General features: G+C 46.9%; 1 protein-coding gene across 10 annotated transcripts in view; it reads left to right on the top strand.

The window, feature by feature from the left end:
* Positions 1–20,183: 20,183 nt before the first annotated feature.
* Positions 20,184–23,259, top strand: part of MAPK10 (mitogen-activated protein kinase 10) — a 240,606-nt gene continuing 237,530 nt past the window's right edge. For 4 of the 10 annotated variants that reach the window (XM_028743646.2, XM_028743648.2, XM_028743645.2 and 1 more), the window contains exon 1: positions 20,186–20,662. The gene's annotated coding sequence lies outside the window, so the exon portion shown is untranslated. Of the gene's footprint in view, positions 20,663–20,880; positions 20,980–23,259 lie in introns of those variants that run through there. The other 6 variants (XM_028743641.2, XM_028743639.2, XM_028743644.2 and 3 more) reach the window with 5 other exon arrangements.

The following is a 23,259-nucleotide window of genomic DNA, read 5'->3' as shown; positions in this document are numbered from 1 at the left end:
ACTGGAGAACGCTTCTGGTACCACAAAGGCATCTCTCCACTGACCAACATCGCTGCCCCAGAGACTCGGGGGAACTGAGGCTGGCAAATTGGAATGACACGAGTGAAGCGTGAGGTATTGACAGCCTGACAGCTCATTTCTCTCATCCTGCCAAAGCTCCTCATTCCCAGCTTAAAGAGGGGGCCCTGAAACCATTAACCAACTGCTCTTCCTTTCAGCCCTAGTGATTCCAGAGCTGTACATCCTTTCTAATTGGTGGGTGTGAAGGCTGCACTGAAATGTAAGCCCAAGGAAGGAAATAAAAGAATTGCTGTTCAGGAACAGCATTTCCTTTTTCTGACTCCCCCCTCCCCACAAAGTTGAATTCCTTGTGGATGTTTTTATCTTTCCAGAAGTGTGTGTGTGGGTGGGTGGGGGGTCAATATTGTCCCTCTACCTCTTCCTTCAATGCTTTTGAATTATGGTGCTGGAGAAGACTCTTGAGAGTCCCATGGACTGCAAGAAGATCAAACGCATCCATTCTTAAGGAAATCAGCCCTGAGTGCTCACTGGAAGGACAGATCGTGAAGCTGGGGCTCCAGTACTTTGGCCACCACATGAGAAGAGAAGACTCCCTGGAAAAGACCCTGGTGTTGGGAAAGATGGAGGGCACAAGGAGAAGGGGGCGACAGAGGACGAGATGGTTGGATAGTGTTTTTGAGGTTACCAGCATGAGTTTGACCAAACTGCAGGAGGTAGTGGAGGACAGAGGTGCCTGGCGTGCTCTGGTCCATGGGGTCACGAAGAGTCGGACACGACTAAACAACAACAACCTCTTCCTTCAAGAAGCTCAGGGTTCCTGTAATATTGACCCTCTAAATGGTTTCCTTTGCAAGATGCAGAAAAGTGAGTGGAAAATAGTAACTCTGTAAATCAGACTTGTTAAAACAGAAAGGGAAAACAGTCCAGGGTGACTCTTTTGATTCTCACAACATTTGATTCTCACAACAACCCTGTGAGGTACACAGAAACCAGTAGGAGAACACTTCAATCTCCCAGGACATTCTATACAAGATCTCAAAGTAGCTGTTTTACTACAAAGGAATTTCAGAAATAGACTGGAAAGAGAAGCTGCTGAATTGCAACTCATTACCCAACTTAAAACCATGGAGAGACCTGGTCTGAACAAAGACATTGGATTCTTATCTCATTATACATGACAAAGCCATTTTTCACCTTCTCACCCCTTACTTTTTCCTGTAAGACCTATTGCAGTCGTTAAGAGTCGTCAACAGGCTCATCACAGCTATCTGCCAATCACCCATTCCCACCACCCTTCTGAGTAATACCCCTCCCCACCTTCTCACTATATAGAAGGATCTGGCAACTTCTGTTTCAGTGTATCTGAAGAAGTGTGCATGCACACGAAAGCTCATACCAAGAACTAACTTAGTTGGTCTTTAAGGTGCTACTGGAAGGAATTTTTTTTGTTTTGACTATGGCAGACCAACACGGCTACCTATCTGTACCTGTGAGGTACGTTAGGTTAAGAGAGAAGAAATGTTCACATGACACACACACACTCAAATGGTTTGAAAGCTCACACTAGCTTGCCTCACCCTCTTTGTCAGTAAACCACCAACCTTTCGGTAGTGTTGTGAGGCAGCTCTACATTTTTGGGAGCAGGGTTCTACAAGGGTCCCTATGTCAGTGTCTGATTAACCCAGCTCCCCAAAAGTGACGATTTGCATTGACCTATGCTCTGCCGTTGCAATGTTCTGGTGTTTTGCAATTTTGGGCTACCTGAAGACTCTGCTCTCTTCTTCCTTCGCCTTCTGTTCTCTGGATAAGTGCCAGAAACAGGCATTGTTTGAAGGCAAGTTGCTGTGGCTGTGGAAAGCATGGTGGAATTAATGCTACCAATTACAGTATTTCTACTCTCAGTAGCCAGTGAGAGGTTTGTATAAAGGGGCAGGGGGTTCGACATGAATCCACCACATTCTAGCTTGTCCATTCTTCTCAGTAGCACGGGGGGGGGGGGGGACAAGCAAACCACCAGCATCTTCTGCCTTGAATGGTGCAAGTTCTGTGTGCAATTCAATCACACACTGGCAATTTCACATTGCAAAATGACAATTGGTTGGTGCTCTTGATTGACAAGCCTGCTTCTCCCCCAAGCAGGTCATTCCTATAGTGAGGCAGATGATTGCAAAATGTGCTGGAATGTGTAGGATAACAACGGCTTGGCACAAGGTTGTACAAGCTCCGCGAAAACAAATGGTAACAAATGCTAAATAAATAGATGTCACCTAAACTCCCTTCAGACTTTGGGCAAACAAAACAGGATGGATGCTCAGTAAATGGGGCATCTGGAAGCAACTTTAATCTGACACTCTTTAGTGGTTCAGATTGATGGATTTGCTGTTTTTAATTGTTGAAAATGCAAGCTAGAATCTCGTATGCAAAAAGGAATCAGAAAAAGATGCTATTTGCCAGAGTCCGGTGGCATCTGCAACAGTGGAATTGGCCACCACTATATGAAAAAAAGCAGTTCTATTATAAATGCTAACTAAAAACAAAATACTTCACCCCGATTTCACTTATCATTCATTGCCAGCTGGCTTGGTGTAATCGACAGGTGAGGTTTCATAAATTATCCATTCCGCACTGTTTTTAAATTGACATGTCTGCTAATATGCTGTATTGAAGGAGTCAGCAAATAATGCTAGCTAGAATAATCATATTCATGCCATTTTTCTCCCCAAGCAAACCAGTCTCTTTAAATTGTTTTGTTTCGGGTGTGTAGGGCAGGAAGTCGTAGCAAATGACAGAAATTTGGACATTCTCCCAGGGAGACCTTGTAGGTAGAATTTAGATGTGAGGTGAAAATGTTTTCATTTGCACAGGCATTTTAAAATTGACCTGCTGGGACAAACTGCCATTTTGCCATTTGCTTGTTCCAATGCTTAATTGCAGTGCTTTTCAAATGGTTTGGAGAGGGCCCCACCTGTAAATTGACTCCATCTTTTGGATTCCATTTTCCCTCTCTTCAATGGGGCCCACAAGTGCATTCCATCAGCACTTAACACTGAAAGACTTTATTTTTCATTTGGCATATATAGGGCAATATCCAACATTAGCCATACTCCGAGTAGACCCTTTGAAATCAACAGACTTAAGTAACAAGGGCATTTATTTTCTACCTGAAATGAGGCTTTTCACGGAGTGGGACCAGTTCTTTGGAACGCTGTTCCTAGCAAAAGCAAACAAGCACCTACAATTTTTGATATTTTCATCGCCCGCTGATGAAACATGGTGGATTCCCCTTCCTTGGAGGTTTTTAAGCAGAGGTTGGATGGACATCTGTCATGGATACTTTAGCTGATTCTCTCAGGGTCCCTTCCAACACTACAATTGTATGATTCTATACTCGCCCTGTTGTCTTTGTCCATGGAGTTTTCTTGGCAGGGATACGGGAGTGGCTTGCCGGTTCCTCCTCCAAGTGGATCACGTTTGGTCAAAACTCTCCACTATGGCCTGTTCATCTTGGGTTCCCTGCTTGGCATAGTTCATAGCTTCTCTGAGTTATTCAAGCCCCTTCAGCACGGCAAGGCAGAGACTCTTGAGAGTCCCATGGACTGCAAGAAGATCAAACCTATCCATTCTTAAGGAAATCAGCCCTGAGTGCTCACTGGAAGGACAGATCCTGAAGCTGAGGCTCCAATACTTTGGCCACCTCATGAGAAGAGAAGACTCCCTGGAAAAGACCCTGATGTTGGGAAAGATGGAGGGTACAAGGAGAAGGGGACGACAGAGGACGAGATGGTTGGACAGTGTTCTCGAAGCTACCAGCATGAGTTTGACCAAAGTGCGGGAGGCAGTGGAAGACAGAAGTGCCTGGAATGCTCTGGTCCATGGGGTCACAAAGAGTCTGACACGACTAAACAACAACACAATACTCGCCCTGTTGAATAGTGGGTAGACACGGCAGACGACACAGCGATTTCTCCAAAGCAGCTCTTTATTTTGTAAGCTGGAACAGAACTGAACAGCGAACAGCTCAGCCGGCCTGCTTTTATAGGCAGCCGGCTGTCAACATTGTAGCAACAACAACCCAGGGTCTCCCGCCTAAAATAACTGACGTGGACCTGAGTGAAAACTATCTACATTATCCCCCTGCTGGCCCAGGGTGAGAACTTCAGTGCATAACACACCCTCCTTCAGGAGCCTTTTCCCAGCATGATTTTATGTTTCTCAAAAGAAGGCTTTCCTACTTCTTTCTCACCTTTGTACATCTATCTCCATCCCTATCCTGAGCGTCTTAAAAACCCACCCACCTCTATTCAAGGGGTTTTCAGGAGGCTCAGGGGGCTGCAGGGGTGAGGCAATGATTGCAAAGCTCCCTTTAAGATACATATCACCATGCTGGAAAATCGGCACTTTTCTAATCTTGGAAACAGATGCCTGAACCATTTTTATCGATGGTAATTGAGGGAGGGGGAAGAGAGAGGCAAATTGTATCCCTTATGTCATTATGCAAATATTAAAGAAAGAAGTGCTAAATTTACGATCAAATAAAACTGGGGTTTTATTGCATGCTTTTCCAGCTCATTACCTTTGGTTATGCAAAATTACACCTATGTTCTGTAATAAGATGGGAACTCCAAAATAAATGATTGTCCAACATACATGTATTATAGGCCCAGGAAGCAGAGAGAAGAAGGGTGCAGTTGTTATGGAGTAACATCAAGAGAGGAGTGTTTGCATCCGCCTCCTCCTTCCGCCTTTGGAATCCTTATAACAAGCTGCTACCTGAATGGTGATGCAGTACGGCAGACTAAATTCAAACCACACAAAAGCCATTGGTTTCTGAACTTAGACCTCTCCATCCAGGTAAGCACTGCCACAGTTAAGCTCTCAAGGACGGGGTTGAACAAGGCTGGTGTGGGGTTTGCCCAGAGAGGAGGGTGTGGCCTAGGGAGAGGACTAAGGGCCACACAGAGAGGTCCAGATGGGCACATTCATCCCCAGGCTGTCCTCACCCCTGCTGTAGGTGGTCCTTTTAAGCAAATCTCATACCCCATTTTCCAGGGACAGTCCCGGAATTATGAAAGATACCCTGGCTTCTATTTTGATCCTGGAATGTCCCTATTTTCAACATCAGTGCCATCACTGCCAAGGATGAGCTGGTGCTTGTGCCAAGTGATGACAATGGTGGCGGTTGAAGCTGCGAAGAACCATCCTCTCTTGGGCAGTTCATAGCAGCTGCTGGAGAGGAGAAGAGGAGGAAGAGAGGCTGCCCACTGCCAAGGCCCAGCCCCACATGACACTCCGGCTCTGAGGGGAAGGCAGGACCGCCCTGGGCGGGAAGAAACTGGGAGCGGAGCGCAAGGAGTCTTTTTTTTTTTTTATGCTGTGTGCATCCATGTCTAATCTAAAGGTAAAGGGTAAAGGGACCCCTGACCATTAGGCCCAGTCGTGAACGACTCTGGGGTTGTGGCGCTCATCTCGCTTTATTGGCCGAAGGAGCCGGCGTACAGCTTCCAGGTCATGCGGCCAGCATGACTAAGCTGCTTCTGGCGAACCAGAGCAGTGCACGGAAATGCTGTTTACCTTCCAACCTATTTACTTGCACTTTGACGTGCTTTCGAACTGCTAGGTTGGCAGGAGCAGCGACTGAGCAACGGGAGCTCTCCCTGTTGTGGGGATTTGAACCGCCAACCTTCTGATCAGCAAGACCAGCTCTGTGGTTTAACCCACAGCGCCACCCGTGTCCCTATGTCTAATCTAGCCCCTTTCTAAAATTTCTTGGTTTTTTAATTTTTGTATCTACCAAGGAATGAAATAAAATAGAGTGATCAGTGGGTTTTCTCAAGACGATGGAGGGCTTGTGTTGATGTTGGTGCTGACCTTTAAAGCCCTAAATGGCCTCAGCCCAGTATACCTGAATGAGTGTCCCCACCCCAATCATTCAACCCAGACACTGAGGTCCAGCTCCGAGGGCCTTCTGGCGGTTCCCTCACTGCGAGAAGTAAAGTTACCAGGGAACCAGGCAGAGGGCCTTCTCGGTAGTGGCACCCGCCCTGTGGAACACCCTCCCACCAGATGTCAAAGAGCACAACAACTACCAGACTTTTTAGAAGGCATCTGAAGGCAGCCCTGTTTAGGGAAGTTTTTAATAGTGATGTTTTAATGTATTTTTAATCTTTTGTTGGAAGCCACCCAGAGTTGTTGTTATTAGCTGCGTCCCATTGTTATGGTGGTGGCAGTCGCCCTTCTCATGATAGGGAATGCTCTACAGGGTGTGTGTGTTGGGGGGACAGAAAAATGAGTGGTCAAGGAGGGTCCATTGTGGGGTGGGGGCCTTGGAGTGATAAATGCCCCTATAGTGGATGCTCGGGTTGAGAATGTGATCCGTGTGGGAGGCACATTCACAACCCGCAGTGCTACGTCTGCGCACGTGCAAGTCACGATTCAACGCTTCTGCGCATGCGCAATTTAGTGTTTATGCGCATGCGCGAGCACCAAAACCTGAAAGTAACCTGTTCTGGTACTTCCGGGTTTGGCGTGGTTTCGCAACCCGAAAACACGCAACCTGAAGCATCTGTAACCCGAGGTATGACTGCATTTTAATCTGAGGAATGTTGGAGGGCATGAAATGGGTTCTCCCTTTCAGGGCTCTTGAAGGTCAAATCCAGCCCTTTGAACCAGGCCTAGACCCAAATGGGCAGCCTGGGCAGCTGATGTAGAATGGGTGTAATGCAGTCTGAATGCTTCCTACCTAACCACCGCCTGCCTACATCAAGGCAGCTGCAGTCTGCATTTATCCCGGGCCTCTGAACCATGCCGCTATGTTCCACACCGCATTCAAACTATGAATGGGAATTTTAACTGGAGAGCAATCACATGATGTAAGCATCATGCCCTGGGAATATGTGATATTCCTCGCAACTGAAGTGCTGCCTTGAGCAAATTCGCTGCGGGATCTTGTGCAACAAATGCACGACAGTTGCACAATGATTGTATTATAACTTAATTGCCTGGGAAGCCTCACATTCAAGGTTCTTGTCACCTCTGAATAAGATGCCTTGCTACGTAACCACGAAGCCGGAAAAAGCTGCTTGGAGCCGGCAGCAATTTTTGTGCACGGCTGATGGCGGGAGTTGTGGCAAATCCTTTCGGGTTTGCTTTCATTTCACAGGCTTTGCCACTGCAACCCCCCTGAGCTTTGCATCTCATTTCCCAGACTCCCCCTTGAGTGGGCTGTGTGTTAACGAGCAAAGTTCCATGGGAGACAATGGAACGGTGAGGATTAAGGGATCATCGCGAAGGTCTCTCCACATAAATAATTAAAAAAGCAAACAAAATTTCCTGGTATACAGTTGCAAATGATTTCAGGTGCTGCAGAACCATGGCTAAAATCAGAACCGTTACAATTTCTAGGAGTAGTAAGGTTTCGTCTAATAACAAAATGTGCTCTTGGCCCGATTGCTGGCCGGTGCTGTAGTAAAGTGGGTGCCTTGGAACAGTGCTTGTTAAGTTGTGGGTGAACATATCAGATGACACAGCGATTCTTCAAACGGCTCTTGTTTATTCACAGGCCCAGAACAGAACTGGGCTGAAGGGTTCAGCCAGCCTGCTTATGTACAGCTCCACTGCAAAGCAACAGGAACAACTTTCTGTAACTATCCAATCACTGAACGTCACTTTCAATTCCTTATTTGCATGTGTGGACCTGAGTGAAAACTATCCACAGTACCCCCTGCTGGCCCAGGGTGAGAACTTCAGTACATAACAGTTCTGATTTAGCCCCACCTTTTCTTCTATAACATCACCTACCACTTTCCCCACACCCTGGCCTTGGGCGCCATTTTAGTGCTGAATGGGCAGCAGTGCTGCTTTTGAACAAGAGCTAATCTTGCCTCCCATCCACAATGCCCACTCTCCATATTAATTTACGCAGAATGCACTGCCTTGGCCTATAACTGTGAAATATTCTACAGATCAATGGAATCCATCCATTTCACTGTTCCATTACCATCTATGGCCAGCAGAGGGGAAACTCATCGCGTGTGCATGACGTCACATGTGTGATGCCATGAGCATCTGGAGGAGGTCTTACTAGCCTGCAAGGTCTTACTAGCCTGCTGTAACCATGGGGAGGCATAAGGCCTGTCACCGCCATGGGGAGGCCTGGCGAGGCCCAGTTTCTCAAGACTGGAGGGGCTGAGCCCCACCCTCACATACTAAGGGGGCCAGCTATCTGCCTCTGGGATGCTCCTAAGCAGGGTTGGAAGTCCACAGCCCAAGTCTTGAGATCTGGATACCTTTATCGGGGGAGAGCAGACTTTGGGCTCGTTGGCCTGTTTAATCACCAGAAACCCATGAGCGACCAACCACACCCAGCTGCAAAATACGTATCATTAGAATTAAAGAGTGGGGTGTCTTTAAGCTTAACAGAACCATTAATGTACCCGTAGTCCTTTGGCACAAAAATCCACTCCTGGTTACCTTTGTTCATTTCAGCATCCTAATTTAGGTACATTTCCGAGCGCAATTCAAAGTGTCGGTGCTGACCTTCAAAGCCCTAAACGGCCTCGGTCCAGTATACCTGAAGGAGCGTCTCCACCTCCATCGTTCTGCCCAGACACTGAGGTCCAGCACCGAAGGCCTTCTGGCGGTTCCCTCGCTGCGAGAAGCCAAGTTACAGGGGACAAGGCAGAGGGCCTTCTCGGTAGTGGCGCCCGCCCTGTGGAACGTCCTCCCACCAGATGTCAAAGAGAAAAATAACTACTAAACTTTTAGAAGACATCTAAAGGGAAGCTTTTAATGTTTAATAGACTATTGTATTTTAGTGTTTTGTTGGAAGCCGCCCAGAGTGGCTGGGGAAACCCAGCCAGATGGGTGGGGTATGAATAATAAATTATTATTATAAAGTTGTTTTGTTGTTAGCACTGATGCTAAACCCTGAGGAGCCAGAAACGCTTGCTGATCTTGTACAAATCACCTAGATCTCTACCAGCAGACTCATATCTAACCTTTTGCTCACATCCCACTAGAGAAACCACATGTACTACTTTGGAGGGGACCGTCTTCTCTTTGAAGCTGTCCTCTTCTTTGAAGGGCTATCTGGCCCAAGTTCAGTTTAAAGATAAAGAAGGAAGAACAGACTGAGAAGGCACGCAGGTCACCTGGTCACAGTGTTCGGGAAAGATGTATGTCTATTTAAACAGTAGCAATTATTTCTGAATTTGCATCCATCCATATGTATGAGCATATGCACATTTCATGCAAATCGTCATCTGCATTTATTCCCTTTTTGGTAAGTGGCCAGTTTGCTTCCTGACCCAAAGGAAATAGACTGCTCATACAGATTTTTCCATGCAGTATGATCTACTGGAAAGGTCCAAGTCTATTTGCTTGCTCCAAATGTGTATACACACCTTTCCTCCCTTGCAGAAAGAACTTAACACAGCTTACAGTAAGGAAACATCACACCACGTTATACAAACAACCACCAATCATATAAAAAATCAGCAGTCATGGCAGAGCAGAAGGGACATTAAAGAGTCAAGAACTCAACTCGTAAGAACCACAGTTCAAAAAACAGTGATAAAAGCATCCTATCTGATGTGCAGTGGTGGCTGGTGACTAGAACAGATGCTTGTCTGCTTGCTGAAATGTTCTTAAGTAAGGGGGATGCCCTCAAATGTTTCTTGCACATGACAAATCATGGTAGCACTGAAGACCTGCAAAACTCCAGGCAATGGTCTCTCCTGTTGTCTTCCTGTGTGTTGGTTGAGCTTGAACTATAATTTAAGAGGAGAGCTAAAACCACACTCCAGTTGTAGGGAGTGTGAATCATTGGGGGACTGATGTGACCAAGACATAATTTTCTGCTTTAGACAACTCACCTTATTCAAGCCTTAATGCTGCGCCGATGTGGGAATTTATGCTTCTTTCCAGCTCAGGTGAATTTTGCATAGAGACATCACTTGAGCATTGGTTCATGCCAGAATCAATATAAACATATGGTTCTGTGCTAATCTGACATGGGAAAGAAAATATGCCACTGTTTTTTTTCCAAAGTGCCCATCATTCCTGCTGACACAAGTAAACAGGTGTGATGCAGAACTAATAAGTTTGAGAAATTCTTTTCCGTACATCTGCTCGGAGAGCAACTGTCGTCTGTTGTAAGGGATTCAGTTCCAGGCAGGATGCTACAATAACAATGCGATTAAAATATTTATCTCTTCTGGCCTGGCACACACGAAATTCACAAGGAGGAGAAGTTGGGGAGAAAGTCAAAAGATAGTACTGGCTGTGAGCCAGCCAGGTGCTGGATCAAAAATTAATTTCCTTTTACATCACCCGAATAACCCGGGTCCCAGGTGATGTTATTTCTGTCCGCTTTCTAGCTGCAGGCAGATTCTCCATGGCATGTATTGCAGGACTAGGTTTGGAGAGACTGAAGTTCAAATCGCTACTCAACTATGAACCTTTCCCCACCTGGCCTGGAAGGGCAGGGCCCTGACTGACTCCAGCTACAAAAGCTGAGGCTGCTGAATAGACGGTTGGAATATTTTTTTTGGGGGGAGGGGGGTTGTTGTGAGGTGAGATTCTTGCTATTATTGATATTAATTTTTGTATATTTATTTTAGATCATACTATGATTTATGTGGAAATTGTTTCAATTTGTGTACTTTTTGATGTTTTATTTGTTTATAACTACTTTTTATGGAAATATGTATTTTTTACGTTGTAATCTGCCTTGAGCATGGTTTTAACAATGGAAATAAATAAAATGATGTATGTATGAACCCCTGAGGGTGACCTTGGGTTAGTCAATATCTCTCAGCCTAACCTACCTTATGGACGCGGGTGGGGCTGTAGTCTAAACCACTGAGCCTAGGGCTTGCCGATCCGAAGGTCAGAGGTTTGAATCCCCACAACGGGGGTGCTCCCGTTTCTTGGTCCCAGCTCCTGCCAACCTAGCAGTTTGAAAGCACGTCAAAATGCAAGTAGATAAGTATGTATCGCTCCTGCAGGAAGGTAAACAGTGTTTCCGTGCACTGCTCTGGTTTTGCCAGAAGCGGCTTAGTCATGCTGGCCACATGACCTGGAAAAACTGTCGGCAGACAAACGTCGGCTCCCTCAGCCAGTAAAGCGAGATGAGCGCCACAACCCCCGAGTCGTTCGCGACTGGACTTAACTGTCAGGGGTCATTTACCTTTCCCTTTTTAACCTACCTTACAGGGTTGTTGATTGGATAAAATGTCAGTAAGCACACTGTTCAAAGCTGGAGTTAACTCTTTATTAGCAAAAACATTATCTCCACAGACTTGATTGAGTGTCAGGCCTAATGAGCAGAGCAGCTCATTCCCGATGGTCTTGCCCCATGAAAATCAGTTGCCAAGACTAATTGTCTCCAACTCTTCATAGCCATCTAAGTCCCCTCCCCTCCAGGGCTTTTTCCAAGCAATCAGAGAATGCCTCTGCATGCAGCCAACCACTCCTCTGCCCTTTTCATGCCTCTTCTGGTTCTGGGAGGAGAACAGTGGTTTGAAGAAGAAGAAGAAGAGTTTGGATTTGATATCCCGCCTTTCACTCCCCTTCAGGAGTCTCAAAGCGGCTAACATTCTCCTTTCCCTTCCTCCCCCACAACAAACACTCTGTGAGGTGAGTGGGGCTGAGAGACTTCACAGAAGTATGACTGGCCCAAGGTCACCCAGCAGCTGCGTGTGGAGGAGCGGGGAATCGAACCCGGTTCACCAGATTACGTGACTACCGCTCTTAACCACTACACCACACTGGTGGTTCCCCGGCTGGTTCCTCCCACCATTCCTCTCTGTGTCCAACCAGTCCATGACAGTCAGCCACAATAGCTCAAACAATTATTTTGGATCTTAATCCCAAGTGAGGAAATTCTGCTGTCAGTAAGATATGGTCCTGCTCTTATTCCCAAAGATTTGCAGGGCAACTTAAATAAGATGATGTGCAGCCAATCAATATTCATTCAAAAATTTGCTTGATGCTGCTTGCTTAGGATTGTATCCTGTTAGTGGATTATATGGGGTGTGTGTAGGCTTCGTTTCTGACTCCCTCTATTTTTTATTTCATGTGGTTATCTGACTAGATAAATTTCCTGTCTACTCCATTACCCTTTAATTACATGTATGAACAAACTCTGAACTGAAAATGGAAATGAATGAGTACTTCAGCACCAGACGTCCCAGCCTTCCATCTACTATCCATATTTCCATTTCTTTATTTCTTTAGTTTGCATGGTATGCCTCAGATTAATTCCTCCGCTTCTGTTAATATGTTTGGGAAAGCTATTGGCTCTGGCCACCAATGCTGCCGCCCCTTTGAATAAAAATAAAAAGGTATGGATTATAATTTCTGATTTATTAGCCATCTTGTAAATCTTAAGGCATGTAGTTTATGAGCTTATAAAGAAAACGCGATGCTGTCATGCAACCTTCTGTATGATGAGGTTTTGCCTTTTGTTTAATGGTCAGGCTAGATGTGATGGAGCAGCCATGTTTATTTATCCACACAGTAAATAAGTCAGCCTTTCAGGGCATCTTTCTGCCGGCTGGTTCATCTCAGTATGGCACTGCAAGAAGCAAAGTGTAACCAACTGTTAGATATGCATGTATTGCAGAGTTGATAAGGCTGAGCTGGTCTGTGGGAAGCACAATTCCTTTATCACAAAAGGCAGCTAGCAGGACGATGCAATTTTCTGTTAGCTCAGTTGTTTGGAAGACAAATACTGTAATTACTTTTGGGACCCTTTGCTACCTCTGAAAGAACTTAGGTTCCGTTGTCTCCCAGCTATTTTTGTGGCCTAGCAAATACAGTGGTACCTCGGGTTACAGACGCTTCAGGTTACAGATGCTTCAGGTTACAGACTCCGCTAACCCAGAAATAGTACCTCAGGTTAAGAACTTTGCTTCAGGGTGAGAACAGAAATCACGCAGTGGCGGCATGGTGGCAGCGGGAGGTCCCATTAGCTAAAGTGGTAACTCAGGTTAAGAACAGTTTCAGATTCAGAACGGACCTCCAGAATGAATTAAGTTCTTAACCCGAGGTACCACTGTACAATCCATTCTGCTGGATAACTGCACCGGCAGTTAACCCCATTGGCAAATGGTAGGGAAACTAGGGTAACTACAGTACCGTATTTTTTGCTCTATAAGACTCACTTTTTCCCTCCTAAAAAGTAAGGGGAAATGTGTGTGCGTCTTATGGAGCGAATGCAGGCTGCACAGCTATCCCAGAAGCCAGAACAGCAAGAGGGATTCTTGCTTTCACTCCGCAGCGATCCTTCTTGCTTTTCTGGCTCCTGAGATTCGGAATACTTTTTTTCTTGTTTTCCTTCTCCAAAAACTAGGTGCGTCTTGTGGTCTGGTGCGTCTTATAGAGCGAAAAATACGGTACTTCCCCCTGTTTATTTGCAAGTTTTCAAAATAAGACTCTTGGGGCAATCAAAACAACTAGAGAATCTTCAGCAAGATGCTTATTTTGCAGATAGAACCTTTTGTTTCCAATGATGGCCACCAACTAAAACAGGATTAGGCAAATTCTGAAAGGATAAGTCTATCGTATGTCACTTTCAGTATTACAGCTGGTACTATTTATAATACATTCCTGCAAATAACTTCAAAGATTTTTTTTCCTGACCGTATCCATTTTTGCTGACCCATCTGTCCACATCAATGTCAATCCATTCTGGCATGTCAGGGCAGTTGAAAACTCTCTCCAAAGCAACCCCCACAAAGTTGATTTTGAGCATTCGCAGCTGGGCTGTGACTGTGCCAGCAAGTCTGTTCAGGGAACAGTTGCTGCTTCCTATCTATTAAGTAAAGAGGGAAACGGGATGTCTTTCTTCAAGACTGTCCTTCAAGAGTCAGAAAACTCATGTTCCAAGGCCAGTGGTATCAATACTTCTGTGTTTGGGAAGTTGGCAGAGCATTGTGCCAGCATCGTAACATCAAGGCTTCATAAGGGAGCAGTTTCCAGAGGGAAAGCTGTGAGTTTCTCATCAGCGGGTGGTTGGCTTCACCTGTGGTGCCCCACCTGCAGCCCAAGGAAGCTTCAGGAGGGGGTTGCTACCACAGATATCATGTGAATGTGTATTTTAATGAGCTGAATAGAGTGAAAGATTACAAGTCATGGAGGTCTGTATGAATTTAAAAGCGCTCAGTTTATTTTTGGGTTGCTGTTTTCTTAATATTGCCTTACAGATTATAAATGATGCATTGATTTGTTAATCATATAATATATGACTTTTGCTTTAACTGTGATGTTTAGCTTATTTTTTAGTTGTTGCTTTTTAAACAGTGTTCTATACATCTGTTTATTGTTTGTAAGCTGCTTTGGGATTCATTTGAATGAAAAGCAGTACAGTGGTACCTTGGGTTACAGACTCTTCAGGTTACAGACGCTTCAGGTTACAGACTCTGTCGCGAATTCCTCACGGCGCTTTTTAGCGAAACACTCAGAGTCCCAGGTTTTTCCAGTGCAGTCTTTTTAATGTGAGCTATATACAGGTTCGAATCCCTGCGGCGGGGTGCGCTCCCATCGTTCGGTCCCAGCGCCTGCCAACCTAGCAGTTCGAAAGCACCTCCGGGTGCAAGTAGATAAATAGGGACCGCTTACTAGCGGGAAGGTAAACGGCGTTCCGTGTGCTGCGCTGGCTCGCCAGATGCAGCTTGTCACACTGGCCACGTGACCCGGAAGTGTCTGCGAACAGCGCTGGCCCTCAGCCTCTTGAGTGAGATGGGCACACAACCCCAGAGTCTGTCAAGACTGGCCCATACGGGCAGGGGTACCTTTACCTTTACCTTATATACAGGTATTTACAAAAACAGTCCATACAGAGTACCTGCTCCTTAAGGCAAACAAATACTCTCCACCACAGCACCACCACACCACAGCACAACCACCACACCACTACTGTTGAACAGGCTTTCCTTTTTAAAACAGGTGATAGCCAATCACATTAATCACATTCCTGCTGAGTCACTCTGACCCAGCACTTCACAGAGTATTGCATCATCCTGTTGAAGCCTGCAGACTTACTCAGTATCCCGCTAATCCCAACAGACTCTGCTAACCCAGAAATAGTACCTCGGGTTAAGAACTTTGCTTCAGGATGAGAACAGAAATTGCGCAGCGTCAGCGGGAGGCCCCATCAGCTAAAGTGGTACCTGAGGTTAAGAACAGTTTCAGGTTAAGAACAGACCTCCAGAACGAATTAAGTTCTTAACCTGAGGTACCACTGTACAGAAATGCAATAAATCAAATCAATTGGACTCCAACTCCCATTTGCCCCGCCCCCAGACCATGTAGCCAATGCTCAGCAATGCTGGGAATTGTAGTCCAACAGCATCTAGTTTGCCACACAGTCTCCATCCTTGGTATGGACCATTTGACCCCTTAGGCTCCACCTTGGTCACTGAGATCCTCTGAAGGTGCCTTTCTTGAACTTCCCTATGGCCCTGAGGTTCAGCCGGCCATTACTAGGGACCAAGCCTTTTGTGTGGAAGCCCCTGCCCTGTGGAACTCTCTGCCAGTAGAGGCTTCGCAGGACCCATACCTGCCTTCTTTTTGATGTCACCTAAAAAATGGTGTTATTTAGACAGGACTTGGAAATGTGAATCTTCTTTTAATCAGACAGTACTTGCGGATTCCCCCACTCTGGTTTTCTTAGTGTCGCTGTAATTTGTAAGTGCTGCTTACAAATTTAGGAAGGAAGGAAAGAAAGAAAGAAAGAAGGAAAGAAAGAAAGAAAGGACTCTTTTGTAGCCTACAAAGGATTTTCCCTCCTGGAGGTAATTCTTACTTGCCACAGGCAACTGGCTAGGTGGTTAATTCAGGCTTGTGATATCCAGAGTGCAGCGTAAGGGCTTTTTAAGAAACGTTGTCACATGGCAGGAGGTAAGTCTCCTGCCAGGCACCAGTGAATGTAGATTTGAACTGCATCACTCACCATCGCTGACAACCAAGCCTTGCCCTCAAGCTGCCCATACATCTTGTTCTACCTGCAAGCATGGAAAGTAGGGAGAAAAACAGTTCTATACAAGTCCTTTAACTTTCCATTGAGCTGGCAGCTCCCTCTTGCCCCCTCTGTATTTACATAGGCCAGATAGCCGGTGATTGTAACTCCGTATCTTGTCCCATCAATTTCAAACATTTTGAAAATTGAAAGCGGACGGGAAGACGGAATAGATGTAGATATATATATTTCAAGGCACTATTTCATCTGTGTTTGAAACCAGCGGCCGACTTGTCTTCTGCCATTTCCCGGGCAACTTATCAACTCGCTTAGTACTGTTTTCCTTGCAGTTGCTAGAGATTGATGGGAGCGAAAAGGGGGAAGGAAAGGTTAGCCCTTAATTGCGGCTTGAAAACAGCATTCATTCTGAGCAGCTTTGCAAAGGTTTTCTCTTTCCATTTCCAAGGAGTTTCAGGTCAATACGCAAAGACTGAGCACTCATGGCAAAGTCTGCAGTCCCACGCCCCAAGGCTCAGTATATGATATCTTTTGAAATCAGGCCAAAAGCAACATCAAATCCATCTGGGGGCCACAGACTGCCCATCGCCTGGCATATAGGATTGCAGCCTTAATGGTTTTTGCCTGTGCAATCATTGCGGGGATGTTGGTGCTGGAGATCTCTAACAGAGAGCTTTGCAGATCAAACTACATTTCTCAAGATTCGTTGGAGGACACCATGGTAGCTAAATTGGTAAAAAGCTTATATAAAAGTTTAGATATGCCCAGAGTGGGGCTAAAATGTCTTCTTTCCTCCACTCTTCTCATGTGAACAAAGTAAGTGTGTGTGTGTGGGGGGGGGTTTGGGGGGGAACAAACCTATTGTTTTTGTTAGGTACATGGAAGAGCCATTCTAGTGGCAGTTGCTACATAGCTGGGTTTCGCAAACTTGGGTCTCCAGTTGTTTTTGGACTACAACTCCTGTAATGATATCAGGGGGTTACTCGAGAGCAATCAGGCAAATGCCTCCCTGGTCTGTTGTACAGCCTTGTTATTGGTGCCAAAAACCCTTCACCATGTGGAGCGCCACTATTCCGTGGCTGGCTCATTCACTGGCAGAATCTGTGAGTGGGCGGTCATTAAACCTTCCCCAGCAGAGTAGTTTCTTGACGCCCAATCTGCACCTCCCCTCTCGGCGCGGAAGCCTACTGTGCAGGGAGGGTGTGGGTAACGGAGGACCTCTCTCCTCCCCGCTTTGCTCAGGCAAGGTGTCCTGGCACCGCCTCGCCTCCTCCGAGCCCTGAAGCTCCTCTCCACTGGAGGCGTGGTTACTCTCCTCCGCTGAGGAGGTGCTGCTTCCCATGATCTTTGGGGGCTCTCTGTAATCCATCCGGCTTTTCCCCTCTCACCCCTGAGCCGATGGCAGTTCCCTGACAAGCAGGACCAGTGGTCAAGGATGATGGAAGTTGCAGTCCAAAAACAGCTGGAGACCCGAGTTTGGCAAACCCTGCTATGTAATAACGTAGTGTGCTGCCTCATGTTGAGTCAGACCATTGCTCCATCTAGCCAGAGGCGTACTTAGGGTCCCTTGTGCCCTTGGCAGGGAACTGTATCAACACCTCCCTGGGGAAAAAACGACATTTCTCCCACGTTTGATCTCCTCTTGGCAGCAGTGGTACATCACCACAGAATATACGTCTTACGTTCCACAGCCTCCAGCATTCTGCCTTGCTATTTCTCTTAGCATTCAGCTCCCAGATCGTGTCTAAACTCGGGAATTTACATAGATAACTGGAGACAGATTTCTGGGGTGATTTTTGCACCCCTGGACAGAGGCTGGACAGGGGCTGTACCCCTGGACAGAGGCAGGTTTCCCAACCCCTAGATAAACCTCTGCATCTAGGTCAGTATTGTTATTATTCTGTATTAAATTTGTATACCACCCTATGCCCGTCTCTGGGCGGTTCAAAGGATAAACTCACAATATAAAAATGCAAAACACATAATTACATAGTGTAGCATTGCCTTCACTGACTGGTAGTGGCGCTCCACAGCTTCAGACAGGGTTTTCTCCCAGTCCTACCTGGCGATGCCAAGGACTGAACCTGTGACCTTCTTGATCCAAAGCAGATGCTCAACTCCTGAGCCACCTAGCCTCTAAGGAATCATTCACATACAAAGCAAACCCCCTGCACTACAGCCAAACATCACGTGCCCTTTTGCATCATGGGTAGCCCTGCTCCATTCTCTACCAGGTTTGTGGGAATGTTCAGGGATGCTGGAGAGGATATATTGTTTGATTATAGCCTTTCCAACTTCTACAATTTAGCAGAGTAACATTCCCCTTTTTAAACTCACAGCGGATGTGTTTGCTCAGGCTCACTAAAGCCTCTATAATAACTGTTCTGGTATTTTCCCCTTATTCCCTCATAAAAGATAAGACACAACACAGTCTTCTATAAAAGTATAAAAAGAGTTTACTCACTCACATTCTGTTCCAAATCGGATCGCAGAAGGCAGACTTATCTTAGAAAAGTAACATACACCTGGAAACTATCTCATAAGGAGACAGCCCCTTTGTCCTCTCTTGGCTGGAAGCCATGAGAGCATCTTTGCCTAAGCAGATGTTGCTTCTTCGACGATAGTAGTCACAGAGAGAGAGATGGCTGTCCTGCCCTGTGCACAGGTGAGGCCACGCCCACCTCTAGTCACATGCAGAGGAAGTCTGTCCCAGCCCAGAAGGAAACAGGAAGTTTACCGGCTGGCTGGACAAACATTCCTCCCCATGTGTAAACATGTTCACTCTAGGAATGTTGTACTTGACTGCTCTTGTGATTCACATCCCACAAGGGTTATACCAACTGATCATCACTCCCACTAACAGCGAATTCAGGTGTGAGTGCCGACCGGATTGGAGCCAAATTTAGCCCCCTGAGAAGCGATAAGTAGGCATTAGCTCATTTGAATGTCTCTCACAGTTTGAAAAATATCTTTATTTTTTATAATAAATAAATGGGACACACTTTTTTAAAAAAGCCCAGTGAGGACTGAAGATGAGCCACAGAAAGTTGCGGTTCAGTTGGAAAAAAAGAAAAGAAAAGGGAAATCAGGATGAGATGGAATGGAGTATCCTAGTTGCATCATTGGCTGTCTAGAACCCTAAACTAGAGGAACAGCTGATGCATTGCAACATTATTCAATTCTCCTTTCACTTGCTGCTCTTGATGGGGCAACCATTGACTCCTCCCGAAAACAAAGAACACGGTATCATCTCAGCGATACAGCGCCCAGATTGAAGTATGAGCCATTTGCTTTGAGGGCCATGGTAGTTCATACAATAACTCCTAGTTTGTTTTAAAACATTTGCAAGCCCTGTTCAAACTTTTAATAGCAGTATAGGAAAAGGAATTTTAGCGGGTGCTTCCTGCTTATCCTGCATCCACAAGCTGTGAAATTCAGGGGACAGAACTGCAGTTGTGCTTGCTCTTTAAAAACAAAACAAAACACGTATGGGCTGCATTTTTTGCACCTCGCTGAGGCCCATCTTAGAGCGTGGGGATAAAAACAACCAGGATGCAAGGCATAAAAGGACAGGTGCTGCTTTTGTCTTACACAGATGTTGCTCTGAAATGCTTTTCCTCCAGATATCCAGAATGCATTTGGTGCAAGTCTGATGCGCTTTACCTGCCTCTTAAATCTGTCGAGCTGAAACCTGGAAGTGGACAAGGCCTGGAAAACACAGTGGAGAGCAAAGAGGCTTGTTGGGAACCCGAGGGTCCCTGGAGATGGTAAGCCAACCTGGACGCCTCCATCCCTTTTAGATTCAGTGCGAGGCTTGAGCAGGTTTCTCGGGTCTGCCTGATGCTCGAGCGCCAATGCCAGGCGAGAGAGGTCATTGCTGCCCGCAGCCAGGCCCCCTTTCCTGCTTCCCTTCCGCGCACACTCAGCTTGACATTACAGATGCTGCTGCTGCTGCTGCTGATAAACCATCACAGAAGCTTATTCAGCTTTGCTTTTTGCCAGGCTGCTCTGCCTGCTTTTCTCTCTCCCTCCCTCCTGATTTCACCAGGAGATACAATAGCTAGAGCTGCAGATTAGACTCCCTCTCTCTCCTCCCCACCCCTCGCCCCCCCACCCCTCCTCCCGAGACCTCACTGCGCTTTGACGTCACGAGCGCTCCTTTCCCGTTGCCATGGCAGCCCCATTCCCCAAGCCCTCCGCCTGTCTCCTCTGGTAGGTTCCACAATGGTACAGCCAGCATCACGATGCACAATGGTCTCCAGACACTAAAAGAGGGTGATTCAGCAAGGCGCCGTCCCTCTCGTTTCTTCCTCCTCCTTTCCTCCCCGCGCGTCCCTCCCGGCTTCTCCTCGCTTTGTGCGCCTCCGCCGCTTTGATCCCGGGCATTCCGAGTGTTTCGTGCGCCCCTCACCCTCTCCCACGCAACTCCCACCTTGGTCCAGGTCTCCTGGCTGCCACCTGCCCATCAACCTCTCCAGATCTCCCTCCCTCCGACCACCATCACCACCCACCCTCCTTCCTCGTTTGGCTACCCCACCACCCACCTACCCACCGATCTCCTCCTCCGCCTTGGGAATGTGGTTTCCAATGACCACCTAAGGTCGCGCCGCGCTAGGGGGAAAAGGTTGCTGCGTTCAAGAGGCTAGTCCGCAGCCCGGAACGGTAAGTGATGGGGATGCTGTGTGAAGCTGGGGGGGGGGGGGTCCGCGCGTTGGGGTGGGCTTAAAAAACGCACACGCACGCACGCACACACACACAACAAACAACACGCCGACCTGTCTTTGTGAGGAGGTGGGGTGATGAATATTGATTCGCTGTTTAAAAATAATAAAGGGGAGGGGGAGAAGTGTATGTGGGGGGGAGGGGAGAGGGAGGGGGAGGGAAAGAGAGGCAGAGGCAGGTTCATGAAGTAAACTGCTCACCGAGGGAAGGAGGCAGGAGCGGCGGCGCTGGAGCAGCATCTTTCGCCTTGTGTTTGGGTTAGTATTGGCAGGGTTTAGGTGATGGGTAAGGCGCAAAGCAGGCGGGGAGGCTGTGTTTTAGCAATCTGGGGGGATGTAAACATTGCCATCCCCGTGCCATCTGCAAAATAGCGGTGGCTTGTATTTCTGTTGAAAGACTCCATGCCCATACATTAGATCCAGTTGCATGGGGGCTGGTGTGTGTGTGTGTGTGTGTGTGTGTGTGTGTGACAGAGCTTATGCGTGGGGTTTTATTTAACGGTTCTTCAAAAGGGCACCCCTCCCTAATTCCCAAAGCTCTCACCGCCATCCCCCGTCACAGATGGATGTGGAAAGGAATGAGAAGTAGATGTCTCTTGGAAACTATGTTGATGGGATACGTATGTGGGGTGATGGTGGAGGGACGAAGGTGGGAGTGGAAAATTCCAAGCTTCTTCCCCCCCCCCCCTTAAGGGAGGGAGAGGAGTGACCCCCCCCCAGGAAGTCATTTCTTAAGCGAAACACCACTGTCTTGCATAACACCCCCCCCCCGCACACGAAGTGGGGAAGATGGTGCGTGTTTACAGACGGTAGCATTTAAAGTAGCTTGGCTCTGTCTTGCAAAGGGGACACCCTACAAATTCTTGCAAAGACTGCAGTGAAATCAATGGAGCTTTACGGAAATAGCTTCTGACAGCCCCGGCTATTACAATAGGATGGAATCTTTGGGTACCGTTTTCCCCTCCACCTTCTGCAATGCGGGCCCTATTAAAAGATGTGTATAGTTTGCATGTCTTTTGGAGGTCAAAAACATGCAGATCCATCTTTCTGGTGGGGTTCTGTTTTTTTGTGTTTGTGCTTTTGTGTGTGTGCGTGTCCTCAGCCTCCACTGACTATAGGCTTGTTTACATGGGCGCCTTTTGCTGCATAGCCCTCACAGTTTCTTCAATGCAGTTTTTGCATCCGCTCATCCGGTGACTTTTTCCTGGAGTCTTAGGAAAGGCAGATCAAACCTGTAATATGCAGAGCCAGGTCTCTCTCCTTTTCACCAGTTTTTAAAGGGGGAGGTAAATGAAGGTGACCAGAGCGGTGTTAATGGATATTGTGTTGGCTGATATTTTCACTGTTTTGACTGTATTGGCTGCTTCTGGGTGCTGCTCGCCTCATGCAAGGCCAGTAAAGATGGGGGTGTGTTGAGGAGACTGCCCTGCTGCTGACAGGAAAGGCACTGATAGGCACTGATTGTGTGTTGAGCTCTGCCACATGCAAACAGGCTCCATTCGAACAACATGAGGACAGAAAAGCAAAGGATCTTTGGGAAAAGGGCACTGGGAGGAAAAACGGTTACTGGCAGTGTGCTTGAATTTGGCAGCTTCCCTGGTGTTTAATTCCTCTCTCCGCCCGTCCCCCATCCCCAATGTAGCATCCATAAGGCTGCTGGGTCCAAAATTCAAAACAAAGGAATGCTAGGGAGAACCAATGATGTGAAACAGGGGCTGCCCCCTTAGGGTAAGATATGCCAATAGAGCATCTGACAAGCCTGAATTATACTGGCTCATTTCCTGGCTCCCCCTCCCCCCCACACATTATTATTAAACAAATGGCAGAAGTGGTGTGATCTGAGCTATTAAATCAGGAACCTGCCCCCTTCCCCCCCCTCTCTCCCAGATGGACTTCTGCCTTGCTGCTTCTGAGCATATATTGTTTTGCAAATGCCCTGTATTCTTGTTGTTGTTGTGGCATAGGGGAGAGGGTTTTTGGCAATGCCGGAATAATTTGGGAAAGGGCGAGGAGCGTTCAAGGTAGAAACGTTTGCTGCCTTTGGCCGTCTCTGCTTGCATGCTGACTATTAGGAAAAAAAGCAAAACCCGGTCCTCTTGTTGTTTGAGAGATGTGTGTGTGTCTACGTGCCTGCTTGCTGGGAGAGGCTGTTTATGAGCGGCTCCCAGAAGGGATGAGTGTGTGTGTTTTGCTGGCATATCTGTAGCCATTATTTAATGGCTTCCTAGCACAGAGGTCAATCACCGAAAAGAAAAAAAATGTTGCTAAAGACACTGCAAACTCACACTCTTATTCTTGCAGACAGAATGGGGGAAATCTGAGGACACACTGAGTCTCATTTGGGAACACTGAAGGGCCTTATATGTGGGGTTTGGGGGGCACGTTTTGGTTTGCTATTTGCTGAAAGATCCTTATCCCCTTCAAAGAATTCTGGGGGGTGCAATGGGACTCAGAGGGCATCAGTCGGTTGAATCTCCTGCATAGAAAAGAGAGACAAAAATGGAAGAGCACAGAGCACTGATGGAAACAGGCTGATGT

The sequence above is a fragment of the Podarcis muralis genome, chromosome 9, assembly GCF_964188315.1.
Source record: "Podarcis muralis chromosome 9, rPodMur119.hap1.1, whole genome shotgun sequence".
Lineage (NCBI taxonomy): Eukaryota > Metazoa > Chordata > Lepidosauria > Squamata > Lacertidae > Podarcis > Podarcis muralis.
The sequence above is the reverse complement of the archived record's forward strand: the minus strand, read 5'-3'. Positions and strand labels throughout refer to the sequence as shown.